At 41.7% G+C, this 19,383-nt stretch overlaps 1 long non-coding RNA gene across 1 annotated transcript in view; it reads left to right on the top strand.

Moving 5' to 3' along the window:
* The window catches only part of LOC112625363, a 5,193-nt gene extending 2,603 nt beyond the window's left edge, over positions 1–2,590 (top strand). Inside the window, exons 3-4 of the long non-coding RNA XR_003119571.1 lie at positions 662–755; positions 1,004–2,590. This is a non-coding gene — a long non-coding RNA (uncharacterized LOC112625363). The remainder of the gene's footprint in view (positions 1–661; positions 756–1,003) is intronic.
* The last annotated feature ends 16,793 nt before the right edge of the window (positions 2,591–19,383 follow it).

The raw sequence follows: 19,383 nt of genomic DNA, 5'->3' as shown, positions 1-19,383 counted from the left end.
TTTTTTTTTTTTTTTTTTTTTTTTTTGCGGGGGGGAGGTGGAGGGGGGTCGCGGCGGAACATTGACAACGTGCCAGGAAATTTAGGCACAGAGAGGGTAAGTAATTTGCTCAAGATCACAGCGCTAATACGAGATGGTGCAATTCACCTTCCTCTCACTTTCGGCATTCACACAAACCAGGTGTGAATAGTTATGGCCACTTCTGGTGTGGGGAAACTGAGGCTAGTAGACGGAAAGCCGAAACTAAGACTCCCACATCCGTGTCGCCGAGTGTTACCCAATATGGTAGGTCCAGGGGATACAGCGAACCCTACTACATGCCAACATTTTGTAGGTTGTTTTGGAGGTCACTTCCTCTGCTCCCTTCCCCACCCTCTACCCACTTGAAGCTAGACTCTGGGCGAAGCTCTTGAGATACTGAAGTAGAGACGTAACCCGGTCTACCAGGGCCTCAGTTTAGCTCGAAGTCCTAATATAGATCTATGCATTTTTTTTTCTTGGGGAGTAGGGAGTTCCACGCGGGGGCCAGTGGAGTTAGGTCAGAATTTACTAACCCTGCTTTTAGGAATACATCACAGAACCTTAGATACCGCCTCTGTACAAGGGGTTAAAAATGCCCCACTACAAAAATGGTTGCATGCTCGATATGGCTCCTTTCCAGGCACTCGAAGGGCGCGGACCTTCGCTGAGACGCCACCCGTGCAAGTGGAAGAAGCCCTTGCGCCACTGCTGAGCGGTTGGAGGGGACACTGCAGGTGCGCCCCAGTCAGGCAAGGAGGCAAGACCAAAGTCCCCAGCTCTCCGGAGGCTGGTGGAGAATTCCCGGAGGTTATCTGTAGTCCCGGCTGACCCCTGAGCGGGTGGGGGTGGGGGCGGGATGCGGGGGGGAGCATTAAGCGTTGAGAGGCTGTTGTGGGCAAGCCGCAGGACCTCCCTACGTAGCCCACCCTGAGTTTGCTGGCACAGCTCGGGTCTCAGAGCGCTTCTCCTTGTGCAAAAGCAGCGATGACCTCCGAGGGTCAACGAGACCAGGTGCCCATTAGGGAAACAGAGATGGAGGAGAAATCATGCGTCAAGGTCTGAAATTCGACGTGGCTCTAACTCGATATCTCCTCATTGTCGCCACACATGCACCCGCCTGCAGCGGCGCACCGGACTCGGTGCTGCACCTTCCTCCTGGCGCCTGCGCCACTGCCCCCGCGCAAGTCCCACCGCGCAGGACGCCCCTTCCCGCTTCCGACGTCTACTGTGGATCACAAGCGGTCACCGCCAAAGCCTCCATTTCGGTTCTGACCCAATGACTTTGGGGACGCCCTGGGAGGAGATGTGGAGAGGATGTGGCCAAGGTGAACCAGCCAGTGTAAGTGCGAATGCTTCTGGCTTCTCGGTAACACCTACCCTGCCCCACCACCCAAATCGGGCCTTGATAAAAAAAAAGAAGCATCTTGACAATATATTTTTAGACGTAAGTAAGTTGAATGTGCCCACGGAGGGAGGTTGAAGACATTTGATTATTAGGACAGAGTAGAAGCCTGTCTGGCTCATCCCCTTGGCCAGCTCTGAAGCAGCAGTGGACACATCTCTGCGATTTTGCAAGGATGTTTGTGAATGCGCTTTGTAACTCCTAGAAAATAGGCAAAAAACCGTGAGTGGATGTAGCTGCACCACTGGCACCTGTAAGAACGTGCCCTAAAGCTGTGGAAAGTCTGGTCTTCCTGTTATTCAGGTTCCAGACACAGTCTCAAGCCTCAAACCTCCAAGAGTTGTCTTGGCTGCTCATTTTACCAATATGAAGAGGTAGGTCAAGCCTGAAGATAGCGGCTCTGCTGTTGTCTTTAGGCTGCTTGAAACTTTGGATAAGCAGGGAAATTCCAAGAAAGAAATCCCTGTATGTAAATTGGGAGAAAAAGATATGATGAATATTAATGCAGAGGCCTCTGAACAAATGGAACCTCCATTTTCACATCCAGCACAGAATCATCTGCAGCCAGACAACCTGAGAGTTAACCCCAACTCTGCCTTTTACTGATTGCTTGATATTGGGCCTTAGTTTACTCATCTGTAAATTGGGGGCAGTGATAGAATCTATCCCACAGGGTTTTGCTGAATATTAAATGACTTTAAACTTGTAAATGGCTTAGAATAATGCCTGGCATATAACAAGTACTCAATTACTGGTGCCTGGTGTATAGTAAGTACTCAATATACATTAGTTATTTTTCAAAGACACCACAGATCACCTGGGAAGGCCTCTCAGGTATTTGCCTGAGATTCAAGCAAACAAATATGGAAGCTACCAAAGGCCCATGGAGGCTGAAGGATCCTTGCAGAGAGATGTTCTAAATGTTGCCTAGAATGGCAGTTTGGAGGGAGGCCTCTCCAGTCAGAGGTCTGGATGCTAAGTTTAACTCTGCCACATATTAGCCAGGTAATTTTGAAGTAATAAACAATCTCTTTGTGCCTCCATTTCTTCTTGTGTAAAATGAGAGGCTGTTGTGAAGATTAAATAAATACAAGTAAAGCTTTTAAAGCCAGATCCAGAAGAAAGGATGCTTTATGTTTGCTTTAAAAATGTATATGTAAGACATTTTTCTCTATGCCTGACATTCAGTAAGAGCTCACTATTGTCAGCTCTTATTCCTTCTTGGTAGGTAAGCTGCCTTTACAGACATTACCAGTTTAGGGAAAGATGAGATAGTTAGTAAATGTTCTGGTAATTGTGTGTGATTGCTCAGAGACAAGGACTTTAGGGATATAATCTGAGTTCAAGACTGACAAAACCACTCACTAACTGGGTGGCCTTGCATCAGTCACAGCCTCTGGGAGCTGGCTGCCACCTGTTCAAGGAAGATAACAATTTCCACTTAGCAGAGGAGGCTCTGGAATTTCCCTATAGGAAGAAATCTGGGGTCTGGGGGATGGTTGGAAGCTTGTCTTCAAGCTCTTCTGGCAGAGAAAACAGGCTCTTGACTTAGATTGATTGTACGCTTGTGATCTACTGGAAAGATTTTGGGCCGTGGAGTAGAGCTTTAGCTGCCCTTTGCTGCCCGGCCTATTCCTAAAGGGCTAATTGCTATGCTAACATTCCTATTGTAATTACTGTAATTCCCTAGATCTCTGGGTGGGGCAGAAAGACTGCCTTAAAGTCAGATTGAGAAATTGAGTGGGACATTTGGTTCTTAGTCCTTCATAAAATGCCAGCGGAAGGGCAGAATTCATTTGGAGTTCACAAATGTCTCTTCTGGGAAGGCAATCCTGATCAGAAATTCTGATTGCTTATTCCATCTTATCAACGACTTACTGTGTGCCTGCCAGGTATTGAAAGATCCACAGGCTTAGTACCTACTTTGTAGACTGAGATTAAAATCAGGTAAAATGGTTGGCAATGTGCTTGGTGCACAGTGCTGGAAAAATGGGAGTTCCTATATTAAGTCAGATCATAAATGCCTGAAAACAGGGCGAGGCGGTCAACAGGACCTTCTGAGACATATTCACAAGAAGACTCAGGTGTATTTTTAAGCCATCCCGGAAAAGCTTTCAAAGCACTTGTGAGGCAGCTTTTGTCCATTTTACTGAATGACGTCCTGAGGCAGAAGGGACTTTTCTACTGGAATTTCCCTCCCTCTCTGAGGCTACTCTGGAAATTTAAATTTAAAAGCTACTCTTGGCGCTTGCTCCCCGGCTCCCCAGTGCTCAGCGCCGGTGTCCGGGAAAGCTGGGAAGAGCCATGCGGTTGGAGGTCCCTGCGGCCCCTCCTGGCTCTGTTGCGTTTGCGGAGGTGGTTAGTTCTGGAGCACCTCATGTGCCGAGTGCGGACCTCGCTGACTAATCGCCTCCGCGCGTAGAGGCGACCCAGTGTCTTGGGAGAGCAAAGGGGATCACTGTGCTTTCAGCTTTCCCGGCCTGTTCCGGAGAGCCCAAGGTTGGCTTCCGCAAGAGTACCCAGCGTGCCGACTCGTCCTTCGGTTCTTCACGTCTGCATCTCCTCCCTTTGGTCCTAAGGAAAAGCTGTCAGCAAGACTGGTGGACACATGCGCGGTCTGAAGCCAGGTAACACGACGGCAATTGTTGAGCTTTCCATAGGGCGAGCCCACCATGGCAGCTATCTATGCCCATTAGATAATTGGTCCCGTCCATTCTATGGGGGTCGTTATATTACCACTCCTATTTAATAGTTGAGCAGGCCAGGGTACCAGGGACTGGATTTCTCCGTGGTCCTACAGCTAACCAAGTGATGGACCCTGAATCTGAACCTCGTGTCTGGCTTGAGAGTTTGCATCCCTATCCAGGCCTGTCTGCTATCTTCTTCTGTGTTTCAGGGCCCAGGATGGTGCCTGATATCTGGTAGGCTTCTCTGAATATTTGTGGAAGGAGAAGGTATTGTTATCCTACTGTTACAGATGGTGAAGCAACTTGCAAAGAGAACATTTCTTTCTACAGGGCATGAAGCTAGTGAGCGGAATTGCTGAGCTAATCCTGGCCTCTCGAAAGGGAGGAGGCCAGGAAGAGGCCCAAGTCCGCGTTGGTGTGCGTCTTCCCCTCTGCGTCTCGAACGGGAAACGGTGATCATAGTGGCTCAGAGCCTCTAGCCGGACACACCCTGCCTTCAACTCCCGGGTCCTTCTGTCCCAAGCAGAGCACTGCATCTGTGACATCCGCATAGAGACAGGGCTGATTGCGCTAGAGACCCGGCTCCTCGACGCTGAGGGTTCTCGGCCTGGAGGTAGGAACGTGCGGATTTTGTTTTATTTCTATCATGCTCCGATTACTCACCACTGACTTCACACTTTCCATTCCCTAAACGCGGGATGTCCAAGCTGCCGGAGGCCAAGGGCACTAGCCAGGAGTGTAGGACTGCCTGGCGGCGGCAGCGCAATCCCATTGATGATTCCAGCAGAAAGGACAAGGCCAGGAATCTGGACGCCCGAGTAGAGATTGCAGTAGCCAGTATCGGTGGAGTGGGTGGGTGAGGGGCATAGCCCCGGCACCCGTGGAGTGGAACCCAGCGGCGGGGAGGGACGGGGGTGCAGTGGGATAAAATGGGCTAGTGGCCGCAGGCGCGGCGTGGTTTGGATGGGATGGGATTGAGAGGCGCGGCGAAGGATCCTGAGACGGCCACTTGGCAGTACCGCGCAGCCAGGCCAGTGTCCCGCGCCCCTCCATCCCGTAGCCCCCACCCCACTTTCCTCTTGGCAGGAGCAGCCCCAGGCGAAGCTGGCTGTAACCAGCTTCTGCTCTCGACACTGGCGCTCCCTTTCCGCCCTGCAACAATCACTCCATTCCCCCGAACGCTGGCAATTAATGGGGTGGGGACAAGTGCAAGATAAGTTGGTTCAAAGACGCGGGAGAGGGGACCATGAATTTCCCAAACCCTAGCAGCGCTTGACTGTGCCAGACGCTGCGTTTGCTGAGAAGCCACCTTCTGCGTGGGCCTTTGAAAAGCCCCCAACTTTCTTTCTGCCGCAGGTTCTTCTGTGAAGACTGAGCTGGTAATGTCTACCTCTTGGTGAAGCTAAAGAGGGACGAGGGCGCTTCCAAAATGAAAAAGCCCAGAGTAGTGTTAGGGCCTTGCAAGCCTCAAACTTCAGCGCACGAGAAAATACAGTGGAGAGATTGCTTGGTTTCAGCAGATGAGGGTGAGGCCCAGAGATCTGCACTTTTACTTTTCGGGTGGTTCTGGTGCAGGTGGTTCGGGACTTCACAGCAAAGCCTATCGCTGCAGGGCGAGTAGGGAAGCGAGTGGATGGTGTCTGACCTCTGCTCGATCAGCGTGTCCTGGGAGCCACTATGCCAGGGGCGCTGGGAACACGGCATATCCAAGGCCTCCTCTCAGGGAGGTGATCGTTTATTTAGCTGGGAGTCAAGCCTGGAGTCAGGGCTCTTCATTTAAGCCACTTCCTCCTGCGAGGCCACCGCGGCCGCGAAGTCCGTAGCCTCAAGGTGCCTCCTCGCGCCCCTGCTCCCGGGACCTCTCTCGGCCTCCCAGTAGTTTTCGCATCCTTAAGTCTCGTGGCGCACGCTGTGCTAGGCCCCGGCAGCCCTGGCACCCCAGATCTCCCAGAGGAGAGGGAGCTGCCAGGCGCCACCCTTCCCTGGGGCTCTGAGCGCTTTGGCGAGCGTCTTTACAGCTACCCTATCCGGGTGCGGTCTTAGAGGAGCGACAAGGCATCTGCCAGCTTGGGCCGGGGGCGAAACGGGGGTGTGGATGGGTGGACGGCAGGCTGCTGAGTGTGGGGGGTCGAGTTCTGCCTCACTAGGACTTTGCAGAGGTTTGCCCCGGAGCACAGGAGCTTGGCTGCGGCCGACACGCGGAGGCGGCCTTCTTGCAGAGAACCCCGGCGTCGCTTCCTGCCAGCCTTGGCGGGCGGGGGTCAAGTCAGGCTTCCCAAGTCGGCGGGTTTGCGCCTGGCCTCTCTGCCAAGGAGAGCCACCTGCAGAGGCCTGTGGCGAGCGCCGAGCTGAACCCACACCTGGAACGTGCTTCTCCCCAGTTCCCTTCTCAAAGCCCTTTCCTTGCAGGTCTGAAATGGAGCGAGAGGCTCTGCCTCTCCCTCGGGAGGAAGGTAAGGAAGTTGTCAGGGATTCATAAGCAGACAGTGTTTGCCTGCCTTTACCTATCCAGGTGAATTATTTGCGGTGACTTCTCATTTCCTTCCCCAAAGAAAACCATGTCCTCCCATCTTTCCATCCCTTTTCCCTCCTTTAGCTTAAATGCTTATGAAAAATTAATGGAAAAACATCTTCAGTGGCCTTTGGCTTGTCCTAGAAAAACAACCTAAACCCAGACCTCACTAGTAATAACGAAAACTTTAAAATTCAACTGTGTATCCCAGGCTTCCCTAGTTTTCAAACTGACAAAATATCAAACTCGATATCTGGCTGTTGTACACAGATAACCTGGGTGAGGAATGACAAAATGTGAAATGTTAGTGCCCATAGATTTGGAACATTCCACAGGGCTTTTTCCTTTTGCTAAGCTATAGACTTGCTGAATGATCATCCTAGAACTGAAAGTTTTGTGTTAATGTATTGGCAGTTTATAGGGGGAAAAAAGTGGAATATCGAGCTCATGAAATTCAGTAAGAATACCATTAGAATTTTGCCGTATTTGTCGTTCCCCCTTGGTTTCTTTTACATGAAATTCCATATAAAATATAAACTATTTATGTAAGTTTGCAGTGTTACACTAACCAAAAATATAGGGAATGAAACAATTATGGAGCAAATATAGGTATATTAATTAGCCCACCTTGTACATGCAGCTATATGTTCTACATGGCATTTTTCATTACTACATGAGCTGTTAAATATATAAAGTAGGTACATTTGTGGGCACATTAACACACTATGAGAACTTGAACTTGTTCATTTCCTGACTTTTATGGGCCTGGTTGGGCTGTGTGGGCATGCTTTATACATGCTACGTGCCCTGAACTCCCATTGACTTCTAGAGTCCCACCTCCATGGATGGAGGGAGGCAAATAGAAAATGGCAGCATTGAGTGTAAGCTGACCAAATCTATGTTACCTGCATAGGCATAATAATAACTGCATCCCACAGTGGCCCAGGCCCCAAGACAGAAGGAAGCTCTAGACTCCTCATGAGACTGGGCCAGTGTCCCTTCCTTCACTGAGTGGTCATTTCAGGGACCACATGGCAAGTCCATCATTATACTGGAAAGGTTCTTTTGTTGTTGTTTGTTTGCCATTGGCTCATCTGAGCTATACTCAAAGCTTTGTTATAAATATGAAAACTAAATTGAGGCTGCCCTGCTCCCTTAATGCAAATGAGTTTGAAATAATTTTCACCCCCTCCTCACACAAAGAGCCATTTGTACCTTTTATATTGGATTTCTATACTCCTTTATTCTCAATCATAAAATTGAAAATAACTTTAATAAAATAATTATATCCCTAGAAATGGATTTCTTGGTAAAGAACAGGCCTGACATAGAAATAAATACTCTTGGTTAATGATAGGTGTTGCAATATACAAGAATTTATATGACCTGTATTTTAAAAAATTGCTTATGTGTTCAAGAGAACTGAAAAAAACATACACACTGTTATCTTCCATACATATTTTTTCACAGATTTTTGTTTTATTTTGTTTTTTAGTAAATAGGAATTTAGCAAAAAAGTAGTTTGAATCTGGAATTAAAATAAAAAATAAGGCTTTAGAATTCTACTTAACTGTGGACTATGTAAGAAAAAAATTAAAGTCAGCTTCAAGACGAATCTTGAAATAAATGTTAAAATGCCATTTGGTTTACATGCAAGTGGTATAAAAAGAAAAACATTCTTGTTTTTAAGATGGCAAAAGGCTTGGAGAAAACTGAAAAATGCCATTTTTCACTTTTATGTCCTGCTACAGGAACAGATAACCAAATATTTTGGAGGGAAAAAATCTGTCTTTTTTTGTAGAAGAGTATTTTCTTGCATGATTCGGGTTTCCACATTTTATCTGGTATGTATAGGCAGTGTATGATTAATCAATTAACATCTGAATTAAATATTGATAAGTGAAGTTTAAAAAACATGTAAATGGTCATTTAGCTCTAATTATACTATTTAATTAAAAAAAAAAGTCCACTTGAATATGGAGGTAACACCTGCCATTAACTAGTGCTTGTTTCATGCTAGGTACCATGCTTGGTGTCTTCCACGTATTGTTTCATTTCCTCCTTAAGGAAGTTGTTGCTATCATTCCCACTTAACAGATTAGGAAATTGAGCCTTAGAGAGTGTAAGTGACTTACTTAAGGTCATATAGATAGTAAATAGTAAAACTAGGATCAATTGACTTTATGACCTAAATTTTAGCCACTACTCTAAACTGCATCCTTCCATTGATATGAATAGCCATGCTTCACTGAGCAGACAAATGAATTCATAGAACCTTGATATTTTATTAAAAATGCTTACTAAATTAAAATGGTTCAAGTTGAAATAGTAGAATTGACTATGAACTTAGACTTTGAGAAAAATGACCTGGCTTTCAAGAAGGTGGTCTTATTTGCTAGGCCTAAAATGTTTTACTTTACTGTTCTGTTTTGAAATGTTATTTTTTGGAACAAAACCAGTGGTAAGGTTTAGAAATGGAAATGCCAATATAAAGGACAAAATGCTGGAACTTTTTCAAGCTGTAAACCAGAGGGAGCTCAGCTGGGAAAATTAATATGCATATCAATTTCATGTCAGACAATTCATGAGACCGATAGATTTTGTGTAGTCTCTCTATTGAAAAAATATATTCTAAAAACATCTGTTTGCTAAGAAGTGTAACTCTAAGGTCCACATTCCCTGGCTTGTGTACTGAAGATATTCAGCGTTTGAGTGTTAAGAAGAGCTGCGAATTAATCCCTGAGAAAAATTCCTTCCATTTCCAAGTCTGCCAATACAGGATTTTCAGAAAGGAGAGCTGACCAAGGAAATTAAACTCCCTTTTACTATGCAGATGTCAAGAAAGAGCATACTCTTCAAAGTGAAGCTATGAAACAGAAGAATTTTTTCTTCGTGTTGAAATATATTTTCCTCTTGACGTTCTTTCAAAGTTTTAGTTTCTTTATTCTTTGTTATTCTGCAATACTGATTATTTATATCTGAAGAACATAATGTAAAGGCAATTTAAAAATTTGGCGACAATCTCTAATTCTCTACAATTGAAAAAAAAAGTAATTGGAATTAACATATATGTCATTAAAGGGTAAATTTTAAATTTGGTCCTAGCAGTCCCAATATTTAGAAATGGCAGAATTATTTTGCCATTGAAGATTCTTTATTGAATAGTATTTATTGAATGTGATGAATGCCTGTTGAGCAGGTTAATGTGCTGCCTTTTTAATAGGGAGCTATTTCTACTGGCTTACCTGCCATAGGCATGCACTGGAGTTGTTTTCCAGTGCCATGAGAGCTAATGAAGGCCAATTTAGAGCAATTTTCTTGAAGATTGCTGCTCAGCCCTGTCTGACTTGTAATTCCAACACTTATGCCAGGCTGGAAGGAGTAGCAGGAGTTTAGTATATACAATTATATTAATATCGATGTTATTTTAGTTACTTAAAATTCAGTTATCTTGAATGCAACCAGTCAGATTAATAGAGACCATATATACCCAATGCATACATTACACCAATAAACCTAGCATTTAAACAGACATTGAAATCAAGTGTTTGAGAAAAGGTTTCAAAATAATGTTTAGCCTGAGCTCACCCTGAGCTAATGAATGAGGGCAAAAGATCCTCCTCTATTATATTTTTTACTCTAAACTGAATTTTTTACATTTATTAGTCAATGAGTCATTGGTATTTGTTATCTTAGATATGTCACTGCTGTGTTTACCATACTTTTTGAAAAGGTGACATTATCTTATTCTGTTATAGATATTATTTGTATCCACATTTTCTGAGCAGTGTATACTGTTTCAGAATGGACTTATTAACAGGAAAATCAAGTAACTCAAGTTGTAGAGAATGAACATACATAATTCAAATAGAGGCCAGTTATGTGATGTTGGCACCATGAAAACTCAGTAGGGTTCCTTTAGCTCAGTGACTTCATTATTTAGGGGGAAAAAAGAGAGAAAAGATGACTTACGCATTCTTCTGTTATTTTGTAGCCTCTCGGACATTTTCAGATTTCACCTTTCATTTTAAAAACAAAAATTTTCTAGGCCTCTTTCCAAACTATTTAATTCACCTCTGGTAACTACAAATAAAAAATGAGGCATAAATTGCTTTTAAAAACTTAGAAAGGTATTACTAAACATATTATTGCATCGGACTTAATTGGCTATATTTTATGCCTTCAGTTCTTTTGAGACAAAAATGAAAAAAAAATTGTCCTAGAAGCAAAAGATACAAAAGTGATTTCAAAGGCAATGACTACAAGGTAATTTTACAAAATAGGGGTGTTTTTTGGTTGTTGTTCTTCCTTATTTTAAATAATGCCACCTTGTCTAAAAGAGGATAAAAAGTTCCAGGGCAGAAAGTTTAAGGATATCTAATTTGCAATCAAAACTAATGCTTAGTATTTGTAAATTCCTTTGTAATTTTTGAGCTGTAAAATGGAGATTATTCAGTTTATCAAAGATGTTTTGTGGGACTTAACATATGGAAAAGAAAATGGACTATGAGTGCCACATAAATTTTGACATGTGAAGAGAATTACTTAACCTGTTTTTTCTCCAAGTTGCAGTTTATATCAGCACATTATAATTTGTCCTTTTATATGAATGCCTCAAGTATAGAGATAATTTAAATAATATTTCAAATGAATCAATTCGAATTTTCAAAGTCACTAATTGGTATTTGGTACAATAATTTAATTTTTCATATTTGAATAATGCAAGGTAAATCAGCATGAATTTTCTACTTTGGAACTCTTTCCCAGTTTGTATTTTGACTTGAATACAAAACAAATGAATTCTAAAAATTAAAACTTTGAGTCTGGCATTCAAAATTTCTTTGAATATTAAGAAAAAATTAGATATTCATAAGTGTAGTGAGCATTTTTTTCTGATAACTCATTTGGAAAGAATATTGGATTAAAATTGACAGGAGTTTGAAGACATTTTATTAAAGGTGGTTCTTATAAAGCAGTGAGAACACATCCTGTCAGAGTTTCTCCTTGTCTTTGCATTTACATGGAAAATAAGGAAGCATGTATAATTTATTACTATTAAGGAACTTTATGAATGGTCCTTCTCATATTTCCCCCTTGGAAGCCATTAGATAATCTGTTTTTGTAATACTGAGTCAAACATTTAGTTTAATATTCTTTTTCAGAACAGACCACATAATCGTAGGATTATTAGACATCTCATAATTTTTAGAGGTGTCTAAAACCCATGCAGGTTTATTCCTGTGCTGAGAGTTTCCTAAAGTTACAATCTTTAATTCTTGTTCTCAAAAGCAAACAAACAAAAAAAATGTTACCCAAGATGCACATAAAACATGCATTAAAGGGGTTTCCTACTCTATGTTTTTTTATTATCCCTCTACCTTACCACCCACCAGTGTTGTGGATTTAAGAGAGTCGACATAATTGAGTAAGTAAATTACCAAAAAACTAGGCAGCTGCTGCAGACACCTAGCAATAGACTGTACCTTGGTTCTAATGTTCTCGTATTAGCACATTACAACAAGCAGAAAGGGGCTCTTAATTATGTCTTGCTTTATAGGAGCACAATAAATTCCTTTTGTTGATCTTACTGCAAACTCAATGGTGTTTTTGTGCAGTGTTGAATTAAGAGATATCAAAAGTCATAGATTGAAGGATTATTCTGAGTATTTAAGGAACGTGTAAGTAGGTAGTAATGAACCCCCTACACAACCAAATCTGCTCTTCTGAATGCAAAAGTACCAGTTATTCAACATTTCAAACTGACAGCTTGTAAATGTAAATTTTATTAAATGCACAGCAATAAAAATTTGTAGGTTTCTGTCACTTTGAATTTTAGTGGCTTAAAATGAGGCCTCTAGCCTTTTAAATCACAGCAGGTAAAAGCGGAGCTCTCTAGCATTCAGCATTTAAAAACTGGAACCTTTTTAGGTTTCACTATGTGCATTTGCTCACATAATATCCTTTGCAGGATTCAAGAATGGATGTGTTATGTCACTAACAGGCCTGCATTTTCCATCACCTTTATATCACAGTTCACAAAATGTTTCTCTTACAATTCTGGGAGAGAGAGAGAGAGAGAGAAAGAGAGTGAGAGAGAGAGAGAGAGAGAGAGAGAGAGAGAGAGAGAGAGGTGAAGTGGGGGGATATTTCAAATTTAATTATTTAAAATAAATAAGTGAAGAGATAAAAAGAAAAATAAATTTTAAAAGAAATAAGAAACAGTATAGTATTTCACAGCATGGTTCAATTTGTACATTTTTAAAAGCTAGTCAAGCTCATTCTTGTGCAGATTCTGGAAAATATAAAACTGATCGAAGCCATATAAAATAAGCATACAGTAAGAAAATATTGAGGAGGGCAAAATCTTGGTTAAAATTTTATAAAGATTTCTAAAACTTAGAAAGACAATTTAAAATATGTGTATATCAAGGCTCAGTTTAATGGCCAAAATGATAATTGATTTTTTCATTTAAGGACAGTCCAATGCTAGATTTAAATTACGATTGTTTTCTATATTCTAAATTTGGTTAATAACAGGAGCATTTCATTTCTATATTTTTTTGTCCTACAGAGAGTCAGTTAAAAACAATTTTTTTTTTTAATGTAAAGACTGGGTCTCGCTATGTTGCCCAGAGAGAAGCAGTTTCAATTGATACCTGACAAATGTCAGAGTTTAAACATAGTAATTGAATATGCAGTTTGTCAAGTGATATTACTTTACCTTGGTGAATACTGTTGCTATAAATGACTTTTCTGATGAGACTTATGAGAAAGCATTTGGCCACCTGCAGTTGTTAAATATCCCCCTGGCACTTTTTCTAAGAGTTGAAGTATTACCCTGAGTTTTGGCCACATTCCAGTTTGGGCTAATGGCATTCGTCCTCTCGAAGTTTCCTTTGCAATTTTAATTGGATTTGACCCTTTTCTTCACTGTAAGGAGCCTTCCCCTGAAACAGTCCCATTCTGGCAGAAAGAGAGCAGACAATCATCCTTTCTTTGGCTAAATTTTTGGAGGGTATTATAATGCATTATCAAAGTGAATTTCAACATTGTAAATGAGTATTAGAGGGCTTTAGTAACTAAAGTACGTGTATTATGTGATGTATGCATAGATTCTTCTTTCAAAATATTTACTTTTAGGGTACCTTAAAGGATGATGTAAAGCAATTATTTTAACTTCAGACTCAATGGCTTGTTTTTAAAATGGTGGAAACCAAAAATCACTTATAATAATTTATACATATTTTAAAAATATGATTACTAAGATCGTAATCACGTTTTAGAAGACTAATTCTCCTTTCCATATTAAAAGTTAAAATCCTTTCTCAGAGACCTGTGTGGATCAGCTAACATCTATTTGAAACTATTACAAGTTTAGTACTTCTTGCTGCTACATCTACTGAATCAAAACTAGAGTTCAGTATAAAGGACATATTGAATACGTTCTTAAGGTTTCCTTAGCTAACATGTTTAAATTTGAGGGACAGTCATTCCTGAGAATTTTTTTTTTTTTTTTTTTTTTTGAGACAAGGTCTCACTCTGTCACCCAGGGTGGTGAGTGCAGTGGCATGATCACAGCTCACTGCAGCCTTCTAGGGCTCAAACAATCCTTATTCTTCAGCCTCCTGAGTAGCTGGGACTACAGGCATGCACCACCACTGCCAGCTAATTTTTTATCTTCTGTAGAGACAGGGTTTCACTGGTCTTAACTGGTGAGTCTTGACCAGTTGCTCAGACTGGTCTTGAACTCCTAAGCACAAGCAATCGGCCTGACTTAGCCTCCCAAAGTGCTGGGATTACAGGTGTAAGCCACTTCACCTGGCCACATTTGAGAATATTTCTATTTCTGGTTTCTCACCTTCTTCTATCACTTTGGGTTGAATTGGCTGCCAAGGTCAACCCCTCATCTTGTAAGGGTTACCAATAGTTTGGCGGACCATTGTGGAAGAGAGAGAGGTGGAGTTAAAATAGAGGAATGGTCCTTACAATCATGGAATTTCAGAGCTGAACTTTTGGATTTCACATTTAGTAACCTTACATTAATCTACTTTATATTTATTATTTTTCTCTCAAATTACATAAGTAATATGTGGCGATTAAAAACACATAAGCTATATAAGGTAAAGTAATTCACTTTCTTCTCCCCTGCCCTGCTTTCTTTCCCAATCTTGGATAGGTTTCTTTGTTTTTCGTACTTCCAGACACAAATACATTTTCGTACATAGTTTCATGTGATTTACTTTACACATAAATGGAATCATACCACACCTTTTATGTAAGTTGCTTTTTTGTGTGTGTTGCAGTATTGCTTAAAGAGCTTTCTATAATTAATACATATAGATACATCTAATCCTTTTAAATTGGGGTGTCCATACTATTAAGCACCCAACCCTCAAATTGCTGAATATTTCACTATTGTAACCATGTCTCTCAGATGCCCCTTTTTATGTATATGTGGTATTACTTCTCTGGAATAAATACCTGTAGACCGTGCTGCAGTTATCTTGTTTTGTGACTCAGGCAAACAGTGTCCATAAAGATAAAGTGGTCTATCTAAGGATACACAGTTTTGGCAAAGCCAGGACCAAAGCCCAGGTCTCTCAACATTTAGTTTACTGAACTTTCTGTTTGATATCACATATAGTGGCCACTCTGGTTCTTTGTCCATATTCTTCCTCTATTGTAAATATCCTCATCCTCAGAGGTTGGGGCATCAGCTTTCAATAGCTCACAGGTGCACCCCTCACTGAGAATTGTTCATGGCTGCAGGGCACTGTTTCGGCTAAGGTTATGCTTCCTTCCAGAGGTTCTCCCATGATAAATGATTCACTGCTGCAGGAATAGAAAGACCTGGCTCCCTTGGTTCTATTTGGAACAACTTTGAAGAGCCGCTCCAGCTCAGAGCACTTTGTAGAAGCGCTGAGACCTCAGCTACAACTGTATTCAGGAACAGCTTCTCACTCTGCCCATTTGTAACTTTCTTACAAGAACGCCTCACAGGAGCACTTGCCAATAAAACTTCTGCAAATGATTCTCTGGCACAGAGTCAATTTCCAGTGTAGAGGAGGAAAAAACTTATTTTTCTACCTTTCTATGTTCTTGGCTGGGCCCTCTATAACAAAAGACAGAGTAACGAGAGAAAAACAAGCAGAAGTATATTAACATGTATATTTCAAATATACATGGGAGAAACTCAGGGATGAGTAACTGAATGAGGTAGCTAAAATTTGAGCTTCTATACTACTATCTTCAGCTAAAACAAAGGAAGAAGGTTTGGGGAGGCAAGTTATGGGAAGGTGACCAGGAAAACTAGTGGTTTGTAATGCCGGTTTAAATCGGTGCCCGAGACTCTTATCCATAAAGAAGGCACCAATTTAAACCTGCATTACAGATTTAACAGAGGAGTACAGAGAGGGAGACACCCTCACAAATCGTAATTTCCTTTACAAAAAGGTAACTTACACTCTGTTTTCAGAGCTTTTCCTGTCTTTGTTGTCAAAATAATCAACTCAAAATAATTATGCTAAAGACGTATGTTTGCGGTGCCATATTTTGTTCTCTTACACTAGAGAACACAAATCAAGAAACCAGATGGTTTCCCATAGGCCTTTCTCAATGTGAATTGGAAGTGGAGAGACAGAAAAAGAAATGATTTTTAGCACTGGTGATGTCAATGGAATGAGTAATTCCTGTAGAGTTTAGAGCCACCATTAAGGCTAAGCATCGACTTAGCCAATACTGGGAGAAAAGGTGCAGAAAGGTAAGAAAGAATGAAAACGATATGTAAAGATGAGGGATGCTGCTTCCAATCACTTTTAAGAACAGAGAGGATAAACACCAAATATTAATAAGGGAATAGATGAGAAACTTTGTTCACCAGCATACCTTTTAGGTATAGTACTATATTTAGGAATTATATAATAGTAAGTGTGATGCTTTCCCATTCCCCCACCCCCACCCCATACACACATACTCAACCCTAACATGTAGATGTAAGCTGACACCAAAGACACAGAGGGGGAGGATGTTCAGGATACAGACAGAGGAAACTAAAGTTCTAGCAGAAATGAGAAAGAAAGAAAAGGAAGACAGAGTGGTTGGCTGCTACACAGAAGAATAAGACCAAACGGAGAGATCCAGGTTAGGAGGGAAGCTCAAACAACTTTTGAAGGATGGGATAGTGTAAAAGAAGATTTGTGGCCAGGTGTGATGGCTCACACCTGTAATCTCAGCACTTTGGGAGGCCAAGGCAGGGGATCACCTGAAGTCAGGAGTTCAAAACCAGCCAGGCCAACGTAGTGAAAGCCCATCCCTACTAAAAATACAAAAATTAGCCAGGTGCAGTGGCAAGTTCCTCTAGTCGCAGCTATTTGGGGGGCTGAGGTAGGAGAATCGCTTGAATCTAAGAGGCGGAGGTTGTAGTGAGCTGAGATCATGCCACTGTACTCTAGCCTGAGTGTCAGAGAGAGACTCTCTCTCTCTCTCTCAAAAAAAAAAAAAAAAAAAAAAAAAAGATTTGTTCCCAATGGAATGAGCAATTTAAACCATGTTGCCATCACTTCTTCTCAGACTACTGTTCTTCCCTACACAGGACCCTATCTAATAATCCTGCCCCCAGCTCAAGTTGATTTGACCTGGAATGAACCCCTGAGCCAAACTGAGCCAGTCGGATTCTTTCCATCAATACTTTGGAATTGGGATTCACTCAGAGATTCATTCATTGGGATTCATTAAGGCAGCAATTGGAGTTACAGTATTGTAAGTCTGAGAGCTGAGGCATGGCTGTCTTCCAGGATGGGACAAGGAAACAGAGAATACCAGGCTGAATAGAGACAATGGAATAAATTACATGAATGAAGAAAAATTAACATGAGAGGTAAAATACTCTCGGGCTTCCTTTTGGATATCTGGGTCCTGCTTAAAGTCTCTTGTGAGGCTTAGCTGTATTCTTGTCCTTTGGTTTTGTAGGACATTCCTGTAGCCTGGTGACAAATTACTAAGTGTATTTTTTTTTTTTTTTTTTACAGACAGGGTATCACTCTGTTGCCCAGGCTATAGTGCAGTTACATGATAATGACTCACTGTAACCTCAAACTCCTGGGGTCAAGTGATCCTTCCACCTTGGCCTCCTGAGTAGCTGGGACTACAGGTGTGTACTACCATGCATAATTTTTAAATTTTTTTGTGGAGATGGGGTGTTGCTATATGCTGGTCTCAAACTCCTGGCCTCAAGTGATCCTCCCACCTTGGTCTCTCCAAAGTGCTGGGATTATAGGTGTGAGCCACTGAGCTGAGCATATACTACTACTTTAAGAAAGATTTCAAACTAAGGGTATTGGTACTAGGGGTTGGGTTGCAAACATTAGCCCTTTAAAGAAAATGTAGAATTGGCTTAGTTGAAATGATATGAAATAGGAGTGAAAAATGAGGATTTATCCTGAGTGGGCTAGGGAAATAGCTTGATTTTGTTTCACAGATTTCACTAATGATGATCAGAATAGGAAAGAGAAAAATGCCAAGAGAAAACCATTCAGCATACTCCTATAGAGACCAATAGAGAAAATAACTGGATATGGAAACAAAAATCCAGTGTATTTCAGGTCACAAGTGTTCAGAAAATGAGTTGATAGACATATCAATGTCTTCAGATGGAGAAAGTGTAAGAAGTAAAACATGCATTCACTGCAGTGTCTAAAAAAAGAATAAAAAGAAGTAAAGCAAAATTCACATTTTAGTGTAATTAAATATGAGCACATAAAAGTGAAAAAATAAAGTGTAGACAAGTTTCATCATCAACAATATTTATGTTAAAAAATGAAGGGATGGTGTATTAGTTTCCTTGGGTTGCTGTAACAAAGTACCACAGATTAAGTGACTTAAAACAATGGAAATTTGTTGTCTCACGGGTCTGGAGGTGAGAAATGCAAAATCAAGTTGTTAATAGAGCCATAATCCTTCTGAAGACCGTGGGAGAGAATCTCGCCTTGCCTCTTCCAGGTTCTGATAGCTCCCGGCATTCCTTGGCATGTGGTAGCATAACTCCAAACTCTGTCTATGATTCTAATGACTGTCTTCTTCCTGTGTGCCTGTGTTTTCTTTCACATGGCATTTTTCTCTCTCCTCTTCCTATAAGGACACTGGTTATCTAGAATTAAGGGCCCACCCTCATAACTTCATCTTAACTCCATCATCAGCAACGATCTCATTTCCAAACAGTCACAGGTACTAAAGATTAGGGCATCAACATATCTTTGTGGAGGATGCAATTCAACCTATCACAAACTCATGTAAATATATATTTCATTATTAAGTAGACAAATGTTTGTCTTTTTTGTTATTTATTTATTTTAGAGACAGGGTCTTGCTCTGTCTCCCAGGCTGGAATGTAGTGGCCTGATCAGAGCTCACTGCAGCCCCAAATTCCTGGGTTCAAGCAGTCCTCCCACTTTATCCTCCTGCATCAGCCTCCCAAGTAGCTGGGCTTACAGGTATGCACTGGCTAACTTTATTAAATTATATTTTTAGAGATAGGGGTCTCACTATGTTGTCCAGGCTGGTCTCAAACTCCTGGAGCTGGAGTTGGAGCAGCGAGGATGTAGGGAACAGTGTCTCAAGCCAGAACAGGGCAGGGGGTCCCTAGGCCTGGCCCAGGAAATCATTCAGTCCTCATATGCCTCAGGGCCTGTGATGAGAGGGGCCACTGAGAAGATAGCTGAAATGCTTTTGAGGCCTTTTGCCCATTGTCTTGGCTATTAGCACTT

Source organism: Theropithecus gelada, chromosome 5 (genome assembly GCF_003255815.1).
Source record: "Theropithecus gelada isolate Dixy chromosome 5, Tgel_1.0, whole genome shotgun sequence".
Taxonomy (NCBI): domain Eukaryota; kingdom Metazoa; phylum Chordata; class Mammalia; order Primates; family Cercopithecidae; genus Theropithecus; species Theropithecus gelada.
This window is presented reverse-complemented; position numbering and strand designations above follow the sequence as displayed.